Raw genomic sequence first — 11,050 nt, 5'->3', positions numbered from 1 at the left:
CTCAGGGCAAGATCCCACCCAGTTATGTTTATTGTTTATGCATTTGCAGATGAACAAGGGAGAGTTCGCCAAGGGTTAGGTTTAGGTCACTGTGATGATTTGCATATGTTCAGCCCAGGGAGTGGCACTATTTGAAGGTGTGGCCCTGTTGGAGTACTTGTGGCTGTATTGGGGTAGGTATGTCATTGTTGGCGTAGGCTTTAAGACACGCATCCTTTCTGCCTGGGAGCCAATATTCTGCTAGCAGCCTTCAGCTGACGATACAGAACTCTCAGTTCCTCCTGCACCATGACTTCCTGGATGATGCCTTGATGATTATGGCTTGAACCTCTAAACTTGCTAAATGTTGTCCATATAAGAGTTGCCTTGTAGTACTATGTCCAATTTTCTGAAGAACCGCCAGACTGATTTCCAAAGTGGTTGTACAAGCTTGCAATCCCACCAACAATGGAGGAGTGTTCCTCTTTCTCCACATCCTCGCCAGCATCTGCTGTCACCTGAATTTTTGATCTTAGCCATTCTGACTGGTGTGAGGTGGAATCTCAGGGTTGTTTTGATTTGCATTTCCCTGATGATTAAGGATGTTGAACATTTTTTCAGGTGCTTCTCTGCCATTCGGTATTCCTCAGGTGAGAATTCTTTGTTCAGTTCTGAGCCCCATTTTTTAATGGGGTTATTTGACTTTCTGGAGTCCACCTTCTTGAGTTCTTTATATATATTGGATATTAGTCCCTTATCTGATTTAGGATAGGTGAAGATCCTTTCCCAATCTGTTGGTGGATTTTTTGTCTTATTGATGGTGTCTTTAGCCTTGCAGAAGCTTTGTAGTTTCATGAGGTCCCACTTGTCAATTCTCGATCTTACAGCACAAGCCATTACTGTTCTATTCAGGAATTTTTCCCCTGTGCCCATATCTTCAAGGCTTTTCCCCACTTTCTCCTCTATAAGTTTCAGTGTCTCTGGTTTTATGTGAAGTTCCTTGATCCACTTAGACTTGACCTTAGTACAAGGAGATAGGAATGGATCGATTTGCATTCTTCTACATGTTAACAACCAGTTGTGCCAGCACCATTTGTTGAAAATGCTGTCTTTCTTCCACTGGATGTTTTTAGCTCCCTTGTCGAAGATCAAGTGACCATAGGTGTGTGGGTTCATTTCTGGGTCTTCAATTCTATTCCATTGGTCTATTTGTCTGTCACTATACCAGTACCATGCAGTTTTTATCACAATTGCTCTGTAGTAGAGCTTTAGGTCCGGCATGGTGATTCCACCAGAGGTTCTTTTATCCTTGAGAAGAGTTTTTGCTATCCTAGGTTTTTTGTTATTCCAGATGAATTTGCAGATTGCACTTTCTAATTCGTTGAAGAATTGATTTGGAATTTTGATGGGGATTGCATTGAATCTGTAGATTGCTTTTGGCAAGATAGCCATTTTTACAATGTTGATCCTGCCAATCCATGAGCATGGGAGATCTTTCCATCTTCTGAGATCTTCTATAATTTCTTTCTTCAGAGACTTGAAGTTTTTATTATACAGAGTTGCCTTGGTCATAGTATCTGTTCACAGCAGTAAAACCTTAACTAAGACAGTCACTACGTGTGTGCCTTTATGGAAACTGAGACTAAGGATCTGGGGCTTTGACAGTTTTACTCCCTCTTTCTGTCATTCCTTTTTCCCCTTGTTTCCAAGACATGAGGTAAACATTCTTCATCCTCAGGCACTACTACCAGACTGAATTTAAAAAGTAATTGGGAACTGATTGTTAAGTTTCAAAGTCTGGACAAAAGGCTGGAGTGTCTAATATATCAAAGAGGACCTGGCCTCCAGGTTCTTCTAGTACACTCAGTTTCTACATGTTATGAGGTATGGCTGGCATACCCTGCCCTCTACCCAGTCGAGGGGTTTAAATGGACTACCCTTCCCTGAGAGGTTCTTCCTTATATAATGTAGACATTTTGATTACCTGCCCTCCTTTGGCTTATTGACTTCTATGCCTGGCTTCCTCTTCCCTTCTCCATTACCTTCTCCCTCTCCTGCATGACTCAGTGTCATGACCACTCTGGGCACTCTCAGATGTCTCTGGTTATGCATTCCCACATATCTATTATAAACTTTCTCCTCCACCATTACTATGAGCAATCATGTCCTTTCTTCCTTTTCATTTCAATGAACATTTTTAAGCAAAGAAGTGTGGATAACTGTTCATTGCAAAGATATTGGTCTGGTATGAGGCCTCTGCCTTCTGCTGTTCTATCAGAAATAGAACTTCACTTGAACTCCTGTCAAATACCCTATTGTTTCCTCGTTTCATGGAGATCATGTAGTTTTGGATCTCTATGATCAGCCCCTCCATGCACTCTAGCAGTTGTTGGTTGTTGTGGTTGGCCAATTCAAAGCCCTGGATCTGGGCCTGAGCATTATCTGAGCTGGTCAGACTCCCTCCTGGCTTTCTTCCTCTCAGAAATGGTTCGCCAGCAATGCCCAGAAACCATAGCCATTTCTACCCATTGTCCATGCAAGATGCAGGCCCTGACTTCCCAAGTGCTGCAGATAGTGAGGGGCATGGCCAGTTCTTCCACTCTCATGACCCTGAGCCCAGTTCTGCCTGCCATAAGTGTCAAGGGATGAAAGGGGAGAAGGGCAAAACTCCCCTGTCCATGCTGCCATGCAGCAGACAAGTTGTTGGGCCAGGTCTTCTATGCTCATACCTTTGGGGCTGTCTTACCTGCAACCTCCTTGTCCAGGGCTAGCTCTACTCTGTTGCCCAGGCAAGGCACAGGCCCTACTCTACCAAGTGTTACAGCAGGGGAGGGGCAGCTCCAGATCTCCTGCTTTCATGACCCCGGAGCAAGCTCTCCTACCTGCTGTAGGTGGTAGGGAGCAAGGGTGGGGAAGAGTATCTTTCTCATCCATGTTACCATGCAGCAGACAAAATGATGCAGGACCAAACTCTACAATACTCAGACCCTCAGGACTTGTACACCCACCATCAGGGTCAGTTCTCCTGTGCTGGTGAGGTGCAGGGCCTGCTCTACATAGCTGGAGCAGGTAAGCAGCAGGCTCAGCTTTTCTGCTCCCATGACCCCAGGGGCCAAGTCTCCCACACTCAGATCCTTGATGCCAATTCACCCACAACTCTCACAATTTAACATGCTAGGCTTGCTTGCAGCTGGATAGGAGTAAGGTAAGCTCTCCTGCTCTCATGCTCCCAGTGCCAGCTCTCCTGAGATGCCCAGGTGAGGAATAGGGACAGCTGTGCACAGCCCTCAGACATCAAAATGTCCCAGGGGAACCTCCCTGACCAGAATGTCCATCTGGTCTTTGGAGATAACAGACCCTTGTTGCTGCAGGACCATGGACAAAGTTGTGGCCTCTGGTAGCAACACAGGCCAGCACACCACCATGGTTCCAGGTGACATCACTGGCCACTCACATCAGGATGCTCCCCACTACCACCAAATCTCCAGTTCTGCTCCTCATCACACCCATATCCCTCTGCTTCTCCATCTCCTAAATTTTCTCCACCACCCACCTGCTCCTCCTAGTGGTGCTTATGTTCTCTGAGTGTCTGGAGTCATCTCAGGAATGGTCCCAGGAGATCTATGCCTGCCTGTGCTTTATAACACTGGGCAGAGGTCATCTGGAGCATGGTCTTACCTGCTAGGCATGATGTACAGCACCAGAATGATGGGCATCTCAGGCTAGCTACTCACTCAGTGCCCATGCCACTGGTCTGGTGGTCACCTAGGGCTTGTTCCTTGCCCAGGTCCATCTGAGTGGCCCCATGTGAAGGCCATCTTTCTTTGGCTCCCTCCCTCCTGGGGACATGGTCGAAGGTGGGGTTCCTCTAGTCTACAACTCACTCCTCACCCTGGGAGCCTACCAGAGCCTACACAGTACTAGACTGTTGTGGGGCAATGAACTATGCACAGACAGCTTGGTCTCCAGTAGAGCTGAGGTCATGAACCCTGGTGAAACTCAGTGGTGGTAATTTTCACCTACATGAGACAGAAGGCATTCCCTCATGTCTCCTGGACCCCTGGGTCCTGTTGAAGTTACCACCCCCACAGACCCCACAGGAGAAGCATGTGTCTAGTAGTCATGTACACAATGTCCCAAGCTTCTGACCTTCAGGCTAGACGCCTCCCAGTTACCTAGCAACAGCAAGATAACAAGTCCACTATAAGAGGGGCTGCTTGGCCCCACTGTGTTCTCTCTCTCTCTCTCTCTCTCTCTCTCTCTCTCTCCTTTTCCTCCTTCTCTCCTCTTGGCCATGGCTAGTCTCTCTCTCTTTCTATCTTTTCTCTTTCCTCCTGCCTTTCTACAATAAAGCTCTAAAACCATAGACTGTCTCTGTTCATAAAGGCCCAGACAAAGGACTCTTACCTGCATGGGAACCTCTCTCCCTCTGCCCTCTTCCTGTATCTCTGGGGCTGAGATTGCCCTGGGGCCCCTATTCTGTTCTCAGCTCCCCTGCTGCATCCAGAGTGGGATGCCAGAGACTGAGAGCCTGGTACCGAGGGCTGCCTCTTGTCACCCCCACAGTGTGGAATCAATGGTTTCACACAGCCAGGTGCCCATCTGGGGCCACGTGGAAAGCATCCAGCAGTCCTCCCACATCCGCCTACCCAGAGCACAGGAACTCTGTCCACACTCGGGCTCTCTCCCTCCCCGCTCTTCCCCTACACCCACAGCCCCACAGACTGTCTCAGGTAGTTCTCTGTTTAGGCACCCTTGTACTAGACTGTTGCTCTCCTCAGAGCACTAAGTGTGGACATACCTTTTTTCCTGTCTGCTACCTACTGAAGCACATGTGACACAGCAGTCACACCTGCAATGCCTATAGAGGCAGTCACATCATTCTTTTAAGAAGAAAATTATGGGACATTCTGCTCACATGGGTCCTTCTAAACCAGTAAGATCCTCAGGGTGCAGCAGCTATGATTTGAACAAGCCCAGGAATAGCCCACAGGATTGAGAGGCCCTGGTAACTCCTCTGTGGTACTGATTTTGTAGCCATACAGTATAGAAGCATTATAATGTTTACAGAGCCACCTGTGAGAGTCTGGGAGGCCAGGCAGTGTGTGTGTGTGTGTGTGTGTGTGTGTGTGTGTGTGTGTGTGTGTGTGTGTGTGTTGGAGATCAGAGTTGTAGCAAGAAGCACCTGACAAGGAGATGAGTAGAACTGCGAATGAGAAGCCAAAGCTATGATAGATTTTAAGAAGACAAGAATGCCAGGAATGTGGACCAACTACAAGGAAGGCAGAAACTAGCCTGAGACATAGCTTTGAGGTATGCAGCCAGAGAGTCATAGAGCAGAACTTACCAAGCACATAGGAATTCATCTATTGTATGATATGGTACCCCAGATGCTGAGCATAGAATTCAGTGTTTGTCTGTCTGGCTTTAAACCTGTCCTTAGTCCATTCTCTGTCTGTTCTGTCCTTCCCTTTTGGAACTTGACTCATCATCATGTTTTATCAGTATGGTAACTGTTGGTTTTTATAGGAATTCTGAGCAGAGTTTGCCTTGTGTCAGAGGAGACTTTAGACTTGACTCAAGAACAGAGATGAAACAGCTGAAATTTCAATGACACATTTTATAATGGAAAGTGCAGTTAAACACTAGGGATATGAGCCAGAATGCGATACTTTGAATGTGTCCTCCTTTGGTTATGTTAGAAGATCCTGGAACCTCAAAGAGGTGTGGCCTGGGAGAAGGAAGTTACACAGACTGTATTTTCAAAAGGAAATTAGGTCTGTCTATCTGTCTGTCCATCTGACTCCTTCCTCCTCTATTTCCTGTCTTTACATGAGTTGAACAGGTACTTTGCACACATTATGTTTTATTATCACACGCCAACACGTTATAGAGCCATCACTGACTAGAATCATGAAAACTTAGAGATAAAGCTAATCTTTCCTCTTTATATGTTTGTTATCATGAGAATTTTAATATAGTCATTAAAAGCCAACTGACTTAGAAATTTCTATAGTTCTGGATATCTTAGCATTAGCTATTTATTGACAAAGAACAGAAAGAAGAGTTGGACTACTAGGAAATACAGCATGGGATAACGAATTACATTGTCTTAGAGAACTGAATTCTGTGTCATGGTAAATCTTTGGGAGCTGGTTTCCAATAGAGGGGGAAAATGTGAGGGAGAGAGCACAGGAAAATAAGATGTAATGATAGTGTACTCAACATGATAATGGATGCCAAGTACAGAGCAGTTAAGACAAAATGTACTCATTTGTTTTAAAGAGAGATAAAGCACAATCAGCAATTTATTCCTTTTTTTTTTTTCAAGGAATCGGATACTTATTCTAATTTCAAAGGACACATTCAGAATATAAGCTCCCTGGATCTGTAATTTAAAGCAGTTTTCATGAGACCAATACAAATTACACTTTGAAATCATGGGATGATTGCATTGATTGAATGACATATTATATTCTAGAGTAATACCCCCTATTTATTAGTCTACTAAATTAGAAGGTGTCAAATTCTGGTTATGACTAGTCATTAAAATTTTTTAAAGGATAAGGAAACATGAAAGCATGCAATGTTTAGAAGTTCTAGTGAATTAATTAAGCAATAGATTTGATCATCATCAAACAATTTTCTATAGTCATGTTTGGAACAGGATTGAGTATAGCAATTGAGTGAAGGCACATCTAGTAGAGGAATTTCCATGAGTATCATAAGTTAATGTACTGGATATCAATTCACAGTCCTCTGCTTTTAACCACCAATATCTATTGCCTTTGTGACCAACAGAGACTCCATCTCCCAGCAGATACATGCATAGCTACCCTTTTGTTCATTCTTTTATTTCCAATTTTCAGGATCATTTTACTATATCCTAATCACTGCGATTAAAATTCTGACTTCTATCATTACTTCAAATGATAATTTCAATGTGATATTTAACACATCATATTATATTTAGATGATGAGAAACAAGTAAAAACTACAAAGGGGGGAATAATATAAATCTAACACTTGTGTTACAAGGAACCCCTTTAATAAGAAAAGAAGAAAATGAGCAATAGTTCTAGGGAAAATCTTTCTTTAAACATATGAACCTTTAATGTTAAATTTAAAGCAGAAAAATAACAACAAAAAGGCAAAAACAAGCAAGCAAGCAACAATAACAACAACAAAAAAGAATGGTCAACCCAGTGAGTCAAAGCAAAGTTGTGTTGTTGTTGTTGTTCTTGTTCTTGTTGTTAGAAATGTCAAATCTTGTTATAACTATCTTTTAAATTCAGGAGACTTTGCCCTTTAGTTTAAATATTCAATGAAAGAACTCTAAGAACTGCACTTTATAATGAGATGAATAAGTAGTAATGGCCACAGAAGTTTTAAAAATTAATCCATGTGGATTTGTTCAATCCATATTATATGATAATGGAATAATTTATGAATAGTCATCAGTATTTGACATTGTGGAGAACTTATGAAAAGGAAATTAGTTGTAAACTTCTACTCTCTATGTTCTTAAATACCAGTATGCATTATAAACATCCTTGGCCTCAAGCTGTACTACAGAGCAACAGTACTAAAAACTGCATAGTATTGGTACAGAAACAGATAAGTTGGTCAATGGAATCAAATCAAAGGTTCAAAAAGAAACCCACACACTTATGGGCACTTGATTTTTGAAAAAGAACCCAAAACCATACAATGCAAAAAAATAAAACCAACTTCAATAAGTAGTGCTGGACTAACAGGATGTCTAAATGTAAGGGGATGGAAATAAATCCATACTTATCACCCTGCACAAAACTCAGGTCTAAGTAGATCAAAGAACTCAACATAAAATGGGATACACTAAATCTCATAGAAGAGAAAGGGGGAAATACCCTTTAACACATTGGTAGAGGAGACAAGTTCCTGAACAGAGCACCAATGGCTCAGGCTCTAAGATCAACAATTGATAAATGGCATCTCATGAAACTGCAAAGCTTCTGTAAGGCAATGGATACTGTCAATAGGACAAATTGCCAGATCACAGATTAGGAAAGAATCTTCACTAACCTAAATCTGTCAGAGGGCTCATATCCAACATGTATAAAGAACTCAAGAAGTTAGACATCACCAAACCAAATAACCCCATTTTAAAACTGAGGTACAGAGCTAAACAAAGAATTCTCAATTGAGGAATCTTGAATGGCTAAGAAGCACCTAACATCCTTAGTCAACAGGAAAATGCAAATCAAAATGACCGTTAGATTTCACCTTACACACATCAGAATGGCTAAGATCAAAAACTCAAGAGCTATCACATGCTGTTGAGGATGTGGGGCAAGGGAAACACTCTTCCATTGCTGGTGCGAGTGTAAACTGGTACAATCATTTTGGAAATCAATTTGGCATTTTTCTCAGGAAACTGGGAATATTTGTACCCCAAGATCAAGCTATACCACTCCTGGGCATGTACTGCAAAGATGCTCCAATATCTCACAAAGACACTTGCTCAACTATGTTCATCACAGCTTTATTAGGAATAGCCAGAAACTAGAAACAACCTAGATGTCCTTCAACTGAAGAATGGATAAAGAAAATGTGGTACATCTACACAATGGAATACTATTCAGCTTTTAAAAACCAAGACCTCATGAATTTTGCAGGCAAATGAATGGAACTTGAGAATAACATCCTGAGTGAGGTAACACAGTCCCAAAAGGACATGCATGTTATGTACTCACTTATAAGTGCATATTACCCATAAAATACAGGTTACCTTTGCTATACTCCACAGATCCAAAGAAGCTAAACAAGAAGGAAAGCCTAAGTGAGGATGCTTGAATCTCACTTAGAAGGGGGAAATAAAATAGTCATTAGTGGCATATGGAAGGAGGGATCTGGGAGTGAGGGGGAATGAAGAAGGGAATGAGGTACTCAGGATCAGGTGTGGGGAAAGACAGGAAACATCACTAGATGACAATGAAAATGAATAGAAATCTGCAACATATAAAGGTGAGGAAGTGAGGAGGGGGGCATTTACAGGACTAGATGGGGAGCTAGAATAAAAGAAGCACTCAGTGAGGGTAACCTGAACTATGACTCACTGCACTGGGGATATGGAACCTGAAAAGGCCACCTCCTAAAGCCAGTCAGGAACTGCAGTGAAGCTATAGAGCCACCTACCCATGAAACTTTCAATCCCAAATTTATCCTGTCTACAAGTAATGTAGGCACAGGAGAAGGAGCAGAGACTGAAGGAATGGCCAATCAATAACTAGCTCAACTTAAGACCCATCCCGTGGGTGAGTTCCAAACCCTAACACTATTAATGATACTCTGCTGTGCTTGCAGACAGGAGTATGTTGTCCTCTGAGAGGCTCCACCCAGCAGCTGACTTAGACATATACAGACACCCACAGCCAAACAGTGGATGGAGCTTGGGGACTCTCATGGAAGAGTAAGAAGAAGGACTGTGAGCCCTGAAGGGGACAGAAACTCCACAGTAAGACCAATAGGGTCAACTAACCTGGACCCTTGGAGCTCTCCGTATCTGAACCACCAAACAAAGAATAAATACAGGCTGGTGCTAGGCCTCCCAACACATATGCAGCAGATGTCCAGCTTGGCCGTCATGTGGGTCCTGGACAATAGAATGTTGGCTACCCCAAAAGGTGTTGCCTATAGTGGGATAACTCCTACTAACTGGGCTGCCTTGTCTGGCCTCAGTGTGAGAGGAAGTGCCTAGTCTCTCAGAGACTTGAAGTACCAGGGTTGAGGGGATACCCAGGGAGGCTACTACCAGCTCAGAGGAGAAGGGGAGAGGGAATGGGGTAAGGATTGTTGAAGGAGGTGCCTGGGAAGGGGATAGTGAGCAAGATGTAAGGTGAATAAGCAAAAAAGAAATTAAATTTAAAAATATTTAAATAAAATGATTTCTACATTTAAAAAAATATGAAGGTACAGATATGAGAAAAATTCAGATTTTGATGGGGCTGCATGAATGTTATGTGCTTTGTTAATTTTACATTCTTCTAGTTTATATTATCAAAATGCTCTGTTTATCTATGCTATTTGTAAGATTTTCTGTATTCTTAAAAACCAAATAGGGGAACAAAACACCCATGGAAGGAGTTACAGAGTCAAAGTTTGGAGCTGAGACGAAAGGATGGACCATCTAGAGACTGCCATACCCGGGGATCCATCCCATAATCAGCCTCCAAACGCTGACACCATTGCATACACTAGCAAGATTTTTCTGAAAGGACCCAGATATAGCTGTCTCTTGTGAGACTATGCCAGGGCGTAGCAAACACAGAAGTGGATGCTCACAGCTATTGGATGGATGGATCAAAGGGCCCCAAATGGAGGAGCTAGAGAAAGCACCCAAGGAGCTAAAGGGGTCTGCAAACCTATAGATGGAACAACATTATGAACTAACCAGTACCCCCTCCCCCCTGAGCTCCTGTCTCTAGATGCATATGTATCAGAAGATGGCCTATGTATCAGAAGTCGGCCATCAGTGGAAAGAGAGGCCCATTGGTCTTGCAAACTTTATATGCCTCAGTACAGGGGAACATCAGGGCCAAGAAGTGGGAGTGGGGGGAGGTATAGGGGGACATTTGGGATAGCATTGGAAATGTAAATGAAGAAAATACCTAATTAAAAAAACAAATATATATGCAATGTTCTGATTGCAGTGGAAATGTGTGGAGGTTCCACTAAAAGTTAGAAATAAAACTACCATATGACCCATATTAGCACAGGGATAGCTGCCCATCCATGTTCATTGCCCTAGTCACAATAACTAGACAACTGAAATACACATTGCTTGATAAGTAGATAATGAAAATGTAGTATATTTCCATAATAGAATTTTATTCAGCAGTAATGAGAATGAAATTATAAAATCTGTAGGTAAGTAGATGAAACAAGAAATAATCATACTAAGTAGGGTAAACATACCTAGAAAGACAAATATTGAACATTCTTTCTCATATGTAGATCCTCACAGGGATATGGCCCCGAGTACATGTTCTAGTGGCTGGTCCTATCTATACTCATGCACACATCTGCAATA

The 11,050-nt window shown here is 42.7% G+C and overlaps 1 non-coding gene across 1 annotated transcript; it reads right to left on the bottom strand.

Moving 5' to 3' along the window:
• Nucleotides 1-4,719: 4,719 nt before the first annotated feature.
• LOC115031832 (small nucleolar RNA SNORA17) lies at nucleotides 4,720-4,853 on the bottom strand. The gene has a single exon (XR_003837487.1). It is a non-coding gene; the product is annotated as a small nucleolar RNA SNORA17 (small nucleolar RNA).
• Between the last annotated feature and the right edge of the window lie 6,197 nt (nucleotides 4,854-11,050).

The sequence above is a fragment of the Mus caroli genome, unplaced genomic scaffold (assembly GCF_978045245.1).
Source record: "Mus caroli unplaced genomic scaffold, Mus_caroli_1 scaffold_10, whole genome shotgun sequence".
In the NCBI taxonomy this organism is placed as follows: Eukaryota; Metazoa; Chordata; class Mammalia; order Rodentia; family Muridae; genus Mus; species Mus caroli.
This window is presented reverse-complemented; position numbering and strand designations above follow the sequence as displayed.